The sequence below is a fragment of the Paramisgurnus dabryanus genome, chromosome 8 (assembly GCF_030506205.2).
Source record: "Paramisgurnus dabryanus chromosome 8, PD_genome_1.1, whole genome shotgun sequence".
Taxonomy (NCBI): Eukaryota; Metazoa; Chordata; class Actinopteri; order Cypriniformes; family Cobitidae; genus Paramisgurnus; species Paramisgurnus dabryanus.
Window position 1 is genome coordinate 30,410,745 of NC_133344.1, and position 16,324 is coordinate 30,427,068.

Sequence of the window (16,324 nt, forward strand, 5' to 3'; positions counted from 1 at the left end):
AGACTTAATCTTGGTCTCACCTTAATGATCAAGACAAAAAAGGTTATATATTAATATTGGGTGCAATGTCTTCAACTAAAGTGTTAAATAAGGAAAGCGTGAGAACATGATGGAGTCACATTTGTGGTGGTGACTCTTCACTTACAGTCTTAAATCTACAGAGAGACTATCAATGAGACAGAAAACAAGACATGAATATGAAAAGCAAAACAGTTATTAATAAACATCTTAATAAAGCCAAAGTAAGCAATTAATAAAAATTGGGCCTTTGATAAAAAGGAAAATTACAGATGACATCTGTAGATAAGCTAGAGGTTCTCAACCCTTGAGGTCCACTGTCTGGCCGAGTTGACCTTTAACCCTGATCAGACACACCTGTCTGTAACTTTCTGGTATGCTAAACAAACAAACAAACAACTTTTGTTCAACAATGATGCATGAGTAGTAGTGTTTTTGGCATTATACATTTAATTCTTGGTATGAAGCATAAGTTTTAGGCCAAAATAATTCTTCAAATGTGGTTTTCCAATTGAACAATGGCCCATTTTGGTTTTTTTTAATTGTAAAAGATTTTTAGGAGTGTACCTGTCAGTTTGAATGTACAGTAGTAAGGATTTGGGGTAATGTTTTCTGCTTAAAGGACAAGTTCGGTATTTTACACTTAAAGCCCTGTTTTCAGATTGTTTATGGTGAAATAGAACGGTTTTGACTGAAATTTCGACATTTGCGTCTGCCCTGAGAATTTTCGCGTGTTTGTGTTTCAGCTCAGACCTCTACAATGGGTTTAATGGTGCACTGGAACAATCCTTCCTAAAATGCATTAAACTTTCGTTTACAAAGACGTGAAACTCACCGAGTGGTCAGGGGTGTTCACTGATATGCTCACACAAAAATCGCTGCAAAAGATGCTTTCCAACAGCTGTTTTAGCATTCTTTGTTAACTTGTGGACCTATTTTTCCAAACGCCTCACACCCGTACATTCTTCCGCTTAGAGCTTGAATAATAAACACTCCAGCCCAGGTGGTGGCGCTAATCCGCCTTTGCCAATTGCAAGAATAGAAACAAAGTTCCCGGTGCGGAGTAATACTGTACCTCACAGCACATCTAATACAAGTCAATGGAGTTGGTCAAAACTACGATAAAACCTGTTGGAATGCGTCTTTGAGCGATTTTTGTGTGAGCATATCAGTGAACACCCCTGACCACTCGGTGAGTTTCACGTCTTTGTAAATGAAAGTTTAATGCATTTTAGGAAGGATTGTTCCTGTGCACCTATAAAGCCATTATAGAGGTGGGAGGTGATACAAGAAACACGCGGAAATTCTCAGGGCAGCCGAAAATGTCGAAATTTCAGTCAAAACCATTCTATTTCACCATAAACAATCTGAAAACAGGGCTTTAAGTCTAAAATACCGAACTTGTCCTTTAACTGGTTATTCACACATCACTTATGCTTTCATTATATGAACCCCTACACTATACATGCTCCAAATACAACAAATCCTATGTGCACGTCTACAGTGCAAGAAACGAAAAAACAACACAACCATGAAATATAAAGTGATAAATGGATGGCTCAGTGAATTTCTTGGTGGAAGTGGTGATGTCGCCCTCTAATGGTCGCCATGTGATAGTGTTGTATATTAAATTTGGAGGGCCATTGTCCTACAGCAAGGGTGTCCAAGTTCAGTCCTGGATGGCCCGGTGTCCTGCAGAGTTTAGCTACAACCCTAATCAAACACACCTGAAGCAGCTAATTAAGGACTTACCAGGCATACTAGAAACGTCCAGGCAGGAGTGCTGAGGCAAGTTGGAGCTAAACTCTGCAGGACACCGGCCCTCCAGGACCGAGTTTGAGGCACCCCTGTCCCAAAAAGTTTAGTTCCAACCCTAATCAAACATAACCGAGGCTTAAGGATTTTTTGGAAACTACATGCAATTGTGTTCGATTAGGGTTGGAGCTAACATGCTAACAGCAGTGTGACATGCTTGTCAAGTACGCAACGCATACTCGAAATGTGACCTCTGCATTTAACTATAGCATAATAGTATCAGAAAAAGATTCATTGCTAAAAGCTTTTCAAATCAGAGCTCGATGACGACCTCTGTTGGTGAAAGTGGGGGAAAGCGCTGTGTCCCAAAATGTTCGACAACAATCTCAAAAGCAAAAATGAATTAATGGATAGATGAATAAATCCATCTATTAAATGTTGACAGCAATCCATTACATACTAATAGTACCCAAAAAATAAAGTTTTTGTATTGTGGATTTGGATTTTTTTCTGTTTTAAACAAATCAAAAACACGAATAGAGGATGTAAATAAATGCAGGTGCATACAAAGTCAGACATTATTAATTTTCCAGCTTATTACACTACTATCCAAAACGATATATTAAATATGACATGACTGCTGATGGTGTCCTGGGTGCGCACGGCAGTGAACTGATGAAGTAATGATGATACAATTAGGCATAACAAATAAAATGTGACACTATGTTGACATGAACGGGGTATCCCCGTATATGGAATGATATGAAAGATGTGAACAAAACAAGTTGTCTATTGGTCATAATTAATTTTAGCGATCAAAAAAATCTAGGATCATTTTCATAAATATTAGGCTTCACCACAAAAGCCAAATATATTATCAACTTCTATCAATCTATAAACTCTTGTAATACAACAGAAAAGGAACAACGCAAAACAATGCAAAGGGTTTCAAACCCTTGAATCAAAGTACGAAGCAGTCACATGTGTGTGTGAAACAAAGCTTCGGACTTCATTGGTCACATGATTTTGATAGAATGAATCAAGCATCGATTCAACACTTCACTTAAAATAGTTTACTTTTTTTGACAAGCCTCGAAGCATTGGTGTCACTAGTAAATGATCCCTTGCTCAAGGGCAGCACAGTTGAAACCTGCCGGCTGTGAGATTCGAACCAGCAACTCTCAGGTTACAAGCCTGGCTGACTATCTACCCACTAGGCTATGAAATGATGTTTCTTTCATAATTTACTAATTCTAAATCAAAGTACGAAGCAGTCACATGTGTGTGTGAAACAAAGCTTCGGACGTCATTGGTCACATGATTTTGATAGAATGAATCAAGCATCGATTCAACACTTCACTTAAAATAGTTTACTTTTTTTGACAAGCCTCGAAGCATTGGTGTCACTGCTGACATCACTAGTAAATGATCCCTTGCTTAAGGGCAGCACAGTTGAAACCTGCCGGCTGTGAGATTCGAACCAGAAACTCTCAGGTTACAAGCCTGGCTAACTATCTACCCACTAGGCTATGAAATGATGTTTCTTTCATAATTTACTAATTCTATGGCTTCCTTCCCAGGTGAAAAAAAAGTAGTATTTAATGTATTAAAAATATACTTAAAATGTAAGTAATATGTTTTAAGTACATTTGTATTCCCAACGTGCTTATTTAAAGTGTATTAAAAATATGTTAAATAGCTTTTAAATGTATTTCAAAAAAGTGTACTACAAGTACGTTGGTAATAAATATATGCTTAATTACACTTTTTAAAAGTATGCTAAACTCAAGCATACTTTTAATTTATTTCTAAAAAGTGCACTAGAGTTAAGCTGGTAATAAATATATGTTTAATTACACTTTTTAAAAGTATGCTAAACTCAAGCATACTTTTAATGTATTTCTAAAAAGTGCACTAGATGCAAGCTGGTAATAATTATATCTTTAATTACACTTTTTATAAGTATGCTAAACTCAAGCATACTTTTAATGTATTTCTAAAAAGTGCACTAGAGGTATGTTGGTAATAATTATATCTTTAATTACACTTTTAAAAAGTATGCTAAACTCATGCATACTTTTAATGTATTTCTAAAAAGTGCACTAGAGGTACACTGGTAATAAATATATTTTTAATTACACTTTTTACAAGTATGCTAAACTCAAGCATACTTTTAATGTATTTCTAAAAAGTACACTAGAGGTACGCTGGTAATAATTATATCTTTAATTACACTTTAAAAAAGTATGCTAAACTCAAGCATACTTTTAATGTATTTCTAAAAAGTGCACTAGAGGTACACTGGTAATAAATATATTTTTAATTACACTTTTTACAAGTATGCTAAACTCAAGCATACTTTTAATGTATTTCTAAAAAGTACACTAGAGGTACGCTGGTAATAATTATATCTTTAATTACACTTTAAAAAAGTATGCTAAACTCAAGCATACTTTTAATGTATTTCTAAAAAGTGCACTAGAGGTACACTGGTAATAAATATATTTTTAATTACACTTTTTACAAGTATGCTAAACTCAAGCATACTTTTAATGTATTTCTAAAAAGTACACTAGAGGTACGCTGGTAATAATTATATCTTTAATTACACTTTAAAAAAGTATGCTAAACTCAAGCATACTTTTAATGTATTTCTAAAAAGTGCACTAGAGGTACACTGGTAATAAATATATTTTTAATTACACTTTTTACAAGTATGCTAAACTCAAGCATACTTTTAATGTATTTCTAAAAAGTGCACTAGAGGTACGCTGGTAATAATTATATCTTTAATTACACTTTAAAAAAGTATGCTAAACTCAAGCATACTTTTAATGTATTTCTAAAAAGTGCACTAGAGGTACACTGGTAATAAATATATTTTTAATTACACTTTTTACAAGTATGCTAAACTCAAGCATACTTTTAATGTATTTCTAAAAAGTACACTAGAGGTACGCTGGTAATAATTATATCTTTAATTACACTTTAAAAAAGTATGCTAAACTCAAGCATACTTTTAATGTATTTCTAAAAAGTGCACTAGAGGTACACTGGTAATAAATATATTTTTAATTACACTTTTTACAAGTATGCTAAACTCAAGCATACTTTTAATGTATTTCTAAAAAGTACACTAGAGGTACGCTGGTAATAATTATATCTTTAATTACACTTTAAAAAAGTATGCTAAACTCAAGCATACTTTTAATGTATTTCTAAAAAGTGCACTAGAGGTACGCTGGTAATAATTATATCTTTAATTACACTTTAAAAAAGTATGCTAAACTCAAGCATACTTTTAATGTATTTCTAAAAAGTGCACTAGAGGTACACTGGTAATAAATATATTTTTAATTACACTTTTTATAAGTATGCTAAACTCAAGCATACATTTAACGTATTTCTAAAAAGAGCACTAGAGGTACGCTGGGAAAAAATATATGTTTAATTACACATTTAAAAAAAAAGTATGTTAAACACAAGCATACTTTTACAGAGGTTTTAGTGTATTTAGAAAAAAACATATATTTTTTTAAACATGTACATTAATTTTAATAGGCTAACATTGCAATTTCAACATCATATCATTGAACTTGCATTATATATTGATTTTACAAAGTTAATCCACATAAATTTGTTAGTGTTTATATTCAAACAACACACATGACTAAACCTCATTGGTTCTTGGGATTCAGTACGTCACATTGGCTTCCTGATTCTGTTGTTCGATACACAACGTGCGTGATCGTTGGTAAATGTGGATTAAAAGTTGAAACTGTTAAATTATATATGGTGATCATCAGAGGACTTGGCTGAAACAACGCGATTCACATGGATTACTTCGGCGATGTTTTTTATTGCTGTTGCGATTAACTTTTTGAAATGTGAGCAGTTTTTAAGTATCAAGTGGATCTGACATCGAGGGGAAATATACGTTTCTTGGATTTCAGTAAAGTACATCGGTTTTTGTTTGAAGATGAATGAGAGAACATGAGGGTAAGTTAAGTGGTGACAGATTTTTGCTTTTTATTTTTAGTGAACTATTAAATAAGTAGAACATTTAGTATTACAGTATGTCTTAATTTTAACCCAGCTTCTTAAAGCGTGTATGTTGTGTGGCTTTTGGAACATAACGTTACATTTTTTTTGTGAGTAAAGTTAGGCATTTCATTTCTCTTGTTGTATTTCAGAAATCATAACAGCCTGTCTTTTTTTAGCACAACGGCATTCAAATTGACCAATCAGAGCCGAGAATATCTAATAAGTCGAAGTAGAGATGAACAGATGAAGATACAGCCCGTAAAAATACTTATTCTTGGTGGTAAGTTTTTAGTTCTACAGTATTTGTATAACATTTAGATAACTTTTATGTTTTTCTAATGCTAATGTTTATAGAGTAACTAAACCCTAAACCAACTTTTTTAGTTAATGATCTGTAAGAATGATGCTTTATTAGTGTAAGTTTTTTGACATTTGGATATAAAGTGTTTCAATACTACAATATATGTTGTAAAAACGTCTGAGTGCTGCCCTCTTCAGGTTGAAAGGTGGCTACAGTTGAATTTTCCTATTGGATGTTGGGTCCAAAAAAATATTTTACCTGACACTTTTAGACAACATTACAAAGACAATAATATATTACTAACGTGATTAGCCTGCTGGACGAATTGTAAAAAACAGCACAATGTAAGCACTGCTAGTACAGGCTAGCTGAATAATGATTACAGAGATAAGACAACACATAAAACTTGCAACCTTTCTCAGTTTGCACATCTGGACAATTCTTCACACATCATAGGTTGGACATTTGAGTAAATCCAGCAAACAAGTAATTTTAGCGATTCTGCTGTCACTCTGCTTTAAATCTCCCGCATCAGAAACTTAAGAGCAGCCTTGAGTCAAATGTGGAAGTTAAGCGTGGATAGAGTCCATTGGCATGACTTCTGATTTCCTTAAATCTCCTTAAACAGACGTGAACTTTTCTTGTAAGCAAGACCACAATAGACATGTCAATGGAAAATGCCCTTGGTTAAAATAAAACACAATTATCAAAGTAAAGAATATCCTGTAATACACACAGGTTGCATTATATCAGTGTCAGTGAGTTAAGCCTCCTATAACCCTATGTTCAATGTAACTTGTAGAGTGCCATGTAGCGACGGATCAAACGGACACTCATGTCAAGCTTGATGAGGACACAGTCAAAGCTTTAAAAGGTAAACTGAGAAGTTAACAAAATTCTAATGCATATGTTCATTAATTATTGGTTAATTTTGTATATATTCTGTTTCCTTTTCACAGACCTTGTGATTAAGTCTTCAGTGTCTGAATGGCAAGAAGAAGTGACCCTCCACTTAAACGTGACATTTAAACTGCTCTGTGTTTTGGTTCAGCCATTTGTAGGTTTATCTCGAGTAAGTTCAAATGCACTTCTGCATTTGTCCAGTAACTTTTTGTTTAGAGAATTACATCATTATGATTATATAATTATTCAATGGTTGCATATTCATAGTGTACTTTTCATATTGATGTATTAATGTTCCACAATTTGATAAAAGTAGCTCATTGCATTTCACTGATCTTTGTTTTATATTGTAAAATCATTTCAATAGCAGTAAATACATACTTAGTTGTTTCTTTAACATTTAATTAGTTGTTAATGATGGAAGAAACCGGTTCGTATGTATGAATACAGAATAGGTATAATTTTAGAATGAGTTAAAACATGTTTTGGTGGCAAACATGCAGGTAAAATAGTACATGTATAACATTCTAATAGTAAACTTGACTGTAATTCAAATGTCACATACAGTACATTAGAAATGATTTATTTTATGTATACAAATGTGTGGGCAATATATTATTATTTCATTTTGTATGCTATATTATTTATGTAATATTATTATATCTGAAATTATTAAATTACATTTATAAATGTTTAAAAGGTGGGTTCAAATGTGCTTCAAGTTGTAACTGAATACAATTTTAGAAAATAGCACAGTTGAGTACACTTAGATTGTCTTAAGTTTCTCTTAACAAGTACTAAATACTACTTTTTAGTATATTAAGCACAATTTACTGCACGAAAATAAAGAGCTTTTGGTACCTTAAGGTTGTGAACTTAAAGTGTATTTTAGTGAACTTTTTTCACCTGGGAATACATTTGGTATATTATTTTAACATACTACTAGTATATTTTAAAGTAGATTCGTAAATGTTTAAAGGTGGGTCCAAGTTGTAATTAAAGATATTTTTTAAATACAGACCTAGTATGTTAAAATTACATTTTAGTTCAACTTCATGGTGTCTCAAAATAGCACAGTTGAGTACACTAAGATGGTATTAAGTTAATCTTAAGAAGTACTAAATACTACTTTTTAGTATACTAAGTTCAAAATTAGTGTGCGAAAATAGAGCACTTTTAGTATATTGTGGAAAAGTGTACTAAGTGTACTTAAATAAAGTGTATTTTAGTGCACTTTTTTTCCACCTGGGTTAGTTTAGCTGAACACACACAGCAGGTGTGTTCAACTTAAAGTGCCACACACACACATACACTGATCGCTGCATGACTATAAATTGCTGCAAGATAGATTCGAGAGCAGACTGTTCTGTGTGATTTCTGGAATCACTCTTACGGTACTTTGATGTCATGCAGGACTGTAGCTAGCATAGTGGAAGTTTTTTTCTCTCATTTTGTATTTAATAATGAGGTGACTGATGAGCTGATCATTATCCAAGGTTGTACATGTTTCAAATCTGTGCTCAGTGTTGAACGCTGAAAAAAAGTAGAGCTGCATGCGAAACCGCTTTGATGTACATGCCCCTAGATAGACTACTTATTGTTTGTTTATTTATTTATTATTTAGTTTTATTGTATTATTAATTATTAATTCAGTTACTGTTCCATTGTATTGAATGTTTACCCAATCTGATGTTTTTTTAAAAGCAAAGAACTTTAATCACACACGCACGCACGCACGCGCTATATATTTTTACGTGTATTTTTGCCATAGCATACTTTTGATTGTCAAACTATTGCGATTGCAAGTGCCCACTAAAAAAAAGACACCGTCAAGTACAATCAAGTTCACCTTCAAAGCATCTTTCTGTTGGCTGTCTATTTTTTATCTTGTGCTGCGACTGATGGTGTTTGGCTGTCAGTAGATGGTGTAATCGTTGCCCCTGGAGGTGTAGACACATGCTTTATTTAAAAAAAAGACATTAGAAAATAAATTTTTTTTTGAACAATGCAGTTATAGTGAAATAAATGTACCCAATCAAATTGGTACAATCAATTTGTTTCATTAAAATGTCCATGTTTTGAAAATATGTTTTTTCATGTTTTTTGAAAATATGCTAATTTTCCAGCTCCCCTAGATTTAAACATTTCATTTTTACCGTTTTGGAATCCATTCAGCTGATCTCTGGGTCTGGCGCTACCACTTTTAGCATAGCTTAGCATAATCCATTGAATCTGATTAGACCATTAGCATCACGCTCAAAAAATAACCAAAGAGTTTCGATATTTTTCCTATTTAAAACTTGACTCTTTTGTAGTTACATCGTTAATTTACCGACGGAAAATTCACATTTGCAATTTTCTAGGACAATATGTCTAGGAACTCTCATTCTGCCGTAATAATCAAGGACTTTGCTGCCGTAACATGGTTGCAGAAGGCACAATAATATGCAGGGCCCGAAAATAGTCCCCTACTATTGAAAGTAACCAAGGGGACTATTTCTGGCACTGCATAATAACATTACAGAACTACAGAAGAGTCAAGTTTTAAATACATTTAAATTTGTTTTCAAAAAAGTGGAGTGTCCCTTTAAAATGAAAGTGCACACTTAAAAATACAGTACAGTGAAGTTCACCTCCAAAGCATCTTTGTCTTGGCTGTTGGTCTTTGTGTCTTGTGCTGCCACTGATGGTGTTTGCCTGTCAGTAGACGGTGCAATGGTTGCCCCTGGAGCTGTAACACCGGCTTTATTTTATTTTATGGGCAGATGCAAGGATGAAAAATGCACCAGACCTGTGTCTGAATTTTTTAAAATGTTCCCTTTCTGTGAAACATAACACATTTACAAACGTATAAGGTTGACTGTTTTACATTTCTTTTATTGATACGCACAGCATCCTTAAATTCCCTTAGAAGTGCAGAGTGGGTGGCTTTGTAGGTCATTATGAAGTCATCAAGTCTGGTCAGTCGTCTTCCTTTAAAGCGAATTTTCTTCAAGTCTCACTGGCTTTTTTCCATAATTCCTTGTGTCTTGTTGTCTTGTGTGAAATTCTGATAAAAAAATAAAATGCCTATAGTATCTTATCTAAGGACTAAGTACAGAATAAAATAATTGGTCCAAACATGTATACAGTAGATTGCATATATTCATCCAAATTGTTCTTCACCTGACATTTTTTCTTTGAAATCTTTGAGAATTTCTTTGAGAATAGCTGGTATGGGGGTCATTACCATGCCTGCCAAGGTCCCTTGAAAATACAGCATAACACATTAGTTTTACATTATGTTTGGTCATGGGTTAAGGACAAATCTCTGCACTCATCATATTTGTTAACATCATATCTGTGCCGTACATAAATTCTTTCATATTTCAAAATCTTTCTGCATTAATAATAATGCAGTTACAGTAATTTAATAATTTGTGACAAGAGTATGCAGCAAAACGTTGACACCTAGTGGCCATTGTTGGTAAAACCACTAAAAGTGTAACAAACCGCATTTTTTTTTATTTTAACTTAACTACTTCAGACTTATGACTTGTTTACATTATTTATTTTCTGAAATATTTAAATTTTTATAATTTTATTAATAAAATTAATATGATATCAAATAATTTTTTCTTAAAATAAATTTTAAATAAACCAAAAATGCCAGTTATATTCATTTTAAGGTGTACATTGCATTTTCACCCCCCCCCCATTCAAAAGGGATTTGCACCACAAAAGGGGTTAAGTCTTTGTCTGCGTGACTCTTTTAATCACAAAAAGTTAAACTGACCCAAAATCATGTCTGTCCAAAGAGCTGCATGAGGCAAGAAGTAGGCAGCCAATGAGGAGATGAATGTCTCACTGAAGTAAACGTTAGGGTCGCCTTTTTTGTCCAGGGGTGCAGCGTCTATGACCTCAATGAAATGTTTATGAAAAGGTGTTTGACTGAAGATGTCCTAAAATAAAGTTTTTCATTATGTTTACATGAGGTCAGCAAAAGATGTGATTTCAAGACATTTGTGTGTGTTTATTGTGTACCTCCCTCAAGGTCCTCAGAAACAATGCTGCTGTCATCAACAGCTGATTCCCCAATAGTGGTCAACATACCGGTAGTCTGAAAGTCTGCTTCTTAATATTTTCAGAGCTGCATGGGCTTGAGAAGATGACAGTGCAACTGAGGAGCTATTCATCAAACTCAACAATGGAATTTGCAATGAATAATTTGTTGCCATTACTTTGCTTTATTAAAGAAAGATTTTACTTACTGCTTTTTGCAAAGGGATTTAGCTTTTTCATGACTGAAGTCTTCAGCAGTGCCTTTTCCTGCCAATATTTGATAGTAACTTTGGAGTAAGGCATTGAGGTTGGTTAGGCAGAAGACAAGTGAGATGGCCTGCATTAGGACCATGGATCCATCACAAATAATCATGATTGGAGTTATATTTTTGTGTCCGTATTGCTTGGCATGATCAATCTGAAAAGTAAATACAGAACAGATGAGGTTGTGTGGTCACAGGTCACATATGTAGCTGCTGGAAAAGGAGAGGAACCTTTATAAGGGTTTCTGACCACCAGTTCATATACATAAAAAGGACCTGTGCTGTGTTTACTCTTCTTCAAAATGCTTCCTGTTGATTCAAGATAGACTATGTCGTCTTTGCATCTTTGGTGGAATACTTCAATGCTTTTCTTTGACCAAAGCATCACACCCTTTGGATGAAGGATAACTTCATCCGGTTCATTTCTTCAACCATCATCTGGAGACTATGAGTTTCATTTTTATGTTTCCTGCCCTTCACTCTTTGTTTCCAGGAAGTGAGTGGATTTGAGAACACCCGGTGTTGACGCCTCATCTCGACAGCCAGACTCTACCACAGATTCCTTAAGGTTTTCCAGGTTCTTGAGAGTTCCCTTGGTAGTGTTGTTTGCAACTCCTGATGTATTTCCTTTTGAGCATCAGCTCTTACAGGTCGCCTTCGCAGCTCTTCCTTACTGTGCACTACCATATGACCTCTGAAGGACACATTAGCTTTAAGCGTGTTCTTACTGTGCACAACATCAACTTTCACTGGGCAGTCAGTGAACATGCAATATCCAGAGCATTTAAAAACAGATGTGTTCCTAGATGATCTAAGTACTCTAACCCTATGGCCTGTAAAAGCAAAACTGCAATGTGGATGTATTGTGTGAACGCCAGCAGAGATGACATTAGTCCACTGCAACCCCCTGAAGTCATCCTTTTAATTTCTTCCAGGCTGTTAAAGGAATAAAAAGAAGGCTGTGCGTGCGGGAACAATCCCTGTGAAGAATTCCTCTTCTTTGTCAAGACTAACATTACTGCCAGTATCACTCCAACTGTCACTGTCCTCCACCTTGGGATGTTTGTTGTGAACCTACAAGATAATAAACAGTTATAATAGAAAGCCATATCATTTCTCACTTTATATATTTAATTTGTGTTTTGGTGGTAGTTTTATAAAACAGCACACTGTTAATAACATCATCTCATCCCTTACATCTTCCTCTTGTTGGCCATTTCTTATTTCCTGTGCAGTGTCCACTGTTAAATCTTTCTTTCCCTGTATCAAATCATTCTCCCTTGTAAGTTCATTTTTCTTTTGAAATGTAGTCATCTCTACTGTAACGAGATCTCTACTCTGGCGCATCTTTTTTTTTTCTCTGTATTAATGCTGTCTTCACCTCTTTTGAGTGCTCTGTCTTTACATCAATTGTCCCAAATTCTTTCTGGTTTTCACTTTCCTTCTTTCCCTCTTCTGCTTTTAAATCTGCTTCATCTTGCATGATGTCCTTCTTCTTAAGTCTGTTCTTTTTCATCTTCGATTTGAAAATCACTCGGGTCCTGTGAAACCTCTTCCGCAACTTTCATTTCTGCTACATCTTCCTTTCAATCTTCTTCCATTTGGACCTTTCTCACCTTTTCATTTTTGTATTCCCTTTTTAGTTGATATCTATTTGGGGATGTATTTGGTACACCCAAAACAATGCAGAGATTGGCCCAGAACTTGTGGTCTTGCAGAAGACATTCCCCTGTTTTCTGCTCGGAAAACAATGATTCCTGAAGCTCTTGGATATGTTTGCAAATATCCTCAAAAGATAGAAATGTTTTTCTGGACTGTAAAAGCACATTTTATTGGTTTACAATTGTTTTACATGAATACATTTCAAGCATATAGTTTAATATAAAATGATAAATCACTTTTGTTCAAATAAAAGCATTGTACTATAGTTCTTACCTTTCCAAATGTTTTGACGATACTAAAAATATAAAATTAAAATAAAACGCAATTGTTTTTTATCACTTAGTGTCATCTTTATACATTTTAAAAAATTGTCCTATAATCTGGTTTACTCACCAATTTTGTTGTCCTTTTGGCATTTCTAGCTTCTGATCAACTCAGTTGTACTCCTTTAACAAGTAGGTCAAAATAGCCGTAGGTTTTTACTTACAATTTTAACAACCGTAAATTTGAAAAGACAAATTTGAAAACAAACGTTTTGTATCTGAAAAGACACAGATAAGTAATCAAACAAGTAGTAGGGATGCACCGGTTGACCGGCCAGAGATCGGAATCGGACGGTTTTTGCGCGATCGGCAACCGGCCGTTTTTTGTATTTTTCGGCTGATTTTACCGGAAGTGCACCCGCGTGCACAGACTCCATTTTTATCATTCGCAAACATGTCTTTTGTGTAAAAGCATTTCGAAATCTGTGCGCAGGACATGATTAAGATTGCAAGCTGCAATGTCTGTAATGGACAAGTTAATCGCGGAGAAACAACAGTATTCGCAGGGCTCTCAAGTCTCACGAATTTACTGTGAGATACACGCATTTCAGTCAGTTTACACACTCACACCTTGTATTTCTATAGAGACTGATAACTTTTCCTGCTTTATACAATTAATGGACGAGGCGCAGGGAAGTTATCTGTCGAGTTTAGCCGTCTCTCTGATAGTGATGGGTCGTTCGCGAACGAGCCGGCTCTAAGAGCCGATTCTTTGTAGTGAACGAGAAGAGCCGACTCCCGTCAACGAGAGCCGAATCTTCAGCCGCAGGCAGGGGCGGGACCTATTTGTATGTGGCACAAAATGCATCCATTCAAATGGGAAGACAGACTAGGATTATACTGTTATGTGAAAGAATAATGGGGGATATATGCTGCAAAAAGCCAGTGAAGTGGTACAGTAACAGGCCAGTATAATGTAAGCGCGTTGGGACTTGGGAGGAAGTTAAAGCATTTACCAAAAAGAAGAAGAAAGTTGAGGCAAGCTGAGGCATTTAATATTTATAAATGCTAACCTGCACTAAAGACTAATTTTGACTATTTATTTGGTTTGCTGTGGTTCTGTGTTCATTATTCAAATGTTTAATTAAAGTTTTATTATAATGTTAATTATAACTATGTATTTTTTGACGAAAAAAATCATAAAAATACAGCTTTTATAAAAACAATTGATACAAAAATTGCATACCAATACACAAACCATTCACAATTGCTACATTTGGCTTTAAAAAGAAGTCTCCCAGATACTAAAAATTAATAAAGAGCTGGAGCCGTAAGAGCCGGCTCTTCTAAGGGAGCCGAGCCAGAAGAGCCGAATCTATGAAAAGAGACGGATTGCCCATCACTACTCTCTGATGTCAATCACGTGGATGCGCTGCGCGTGCATGCACAGTTTGAAAGGTAGAAGAGCAAGATCCGATAAATGCTGTAAATAACGCAGGTTTCTTGAATATAGCCAAATACGTGTTAAATTATGCTTGATTTATTAAAAAACTCTCCAACTGCTTTGCAATCAGAAGCTTTAGCTTACCTGAAACTAACGTAGAGGCTTCCTGAAATTAATGAAAGGACCAGAGATGTATTTCATTATTATTGCCATGTAGTACTAAACTTGTAACCTTATCTCTCTCTAAAACACAGCTTAAAATACATGCTGATGGCAAGTGCTGCAATCCTACTGTATAATACAGATTTCATTTTGATCCATTTGTATTTTTTTAATATGTAGAGCAATTTATTTAATTTGTATACATTTGTCTGTCTTTTATCAGACTTACCAATTGTTATAATTTATATTTGTGCTGGTCAGTTATGAATAATAGGTAACATAGGTAACAAAACTTGAGAATTTGGTGGGGCAGAGGGGCCTCTCCCCTAACAGATGTTATCTCACTCCAAACTTTTAAATAAAACCTGAGAGCCCTGCATTCGCCACAACAAACTTTGTCAGACATTTAAGTTCATCACCTGATAGAACACAATAGGTATCAAGTGTCTGTTGATAATACAAAACAGGCAAGACCATCAACCCTCACTCAACCATACATGTCATGGTCTCATTTAACCACTTATGTTTCACTAGTTCGCCTGCGCATTCAGGTCTTAATGATTAATGGTAAACAAACTTGGCTTGCTGTCCTCGAAGGGAGCTCTGTACCTGAGCTCTGAACCTTCAGAGAGAGCGAACCTGAGGCTGGGGCTCGAGCCACAAGTTCAACCCCCTGCAACTGAACTGCAAAGAGGAAGAAGGAGAGAGTGAAGGAGGAGATGGGGAGGAGGAGGGATGTCGGAAAAGAAAGCAGCTGGACAGGAAGGCCTGAAGGCTGCCTTATATACGCCCATCATGATGATGATTGACAGGCCTGAATGTTTAGGCTCCTCCCGAACCTACGTTTAGAACTGCATTTCACTAGTTCGCCTGCGCATTCAGGTCTTAATGATTAATGGTAAACAAACTTGGCTTGCTGTCCTCGAAGGGAGCTCTGTACCTGAGCTCTGAACCTTCAGAGAGAGCGAACCTGAGGCTGGGGCTCGAGCCACAAGTTCAACCCCCAAAAGAGTGTTTGATGGACAGCAAGTTGAGCAGGAGCCTGCGAGTAATTAAGGTCTGTAAGATTTATCCTCTCTCTCCCCCAAAAAATGGGTAGAATATCATCAAACCATTTCTTCTTCCTCTTACTGAATTACTACTGCGGTAGTAAGAGCGAAGATGAAATCACTGCTGCGGCAGTGAAAAAATTGTACAGAAAAAGATGTGCAAAGTTTCAGCTTAAGACTCCTGCGGGAGTCAATGGGAAGCGTGCGGCCTGGGGCTCCTGCGGGAGCAAGGCTGAATCACTACTGTGGTAGTGCAAGCATTATGAAATCACTGCTGCGGCAGTGAGCAAAGTTATACAAACAAAGCTGTGCGAAATTTTGGCTTAAGACTCCTGCGGGAGTTACTGGGAAGCGCACGGACTGGGGCTCCTGCGGGAGCAAGGCTGAATCACTACTGCGGTAGTGCGAGCGTTATGAAA

General features: G+C 35.5%; 1 long non-coding RNA gene across 1 annotated transcript; it reads left to right on the forward strand.

Moving 5' to 3' along the window:
* Positions 1 to 5,998: 5,998 nt before the first annotated feature.
* LOC135770480 (uncharacterized) lies at positions 5,999 to 7,755 on the forward strand. Its single transcript, XR_010542642.2, has 3 exons — positions 5,999 to 6,097; positions 6,921 to 6,992; positions 7,078 to 7,755. It is a non-coding gene; the product is annotated as an uncharacterized lncRNA (long non-coding RNA).
* The last annotated feature ends 8,569 nt before the right edge of the window (positions 7,756 to 16,324 follow it).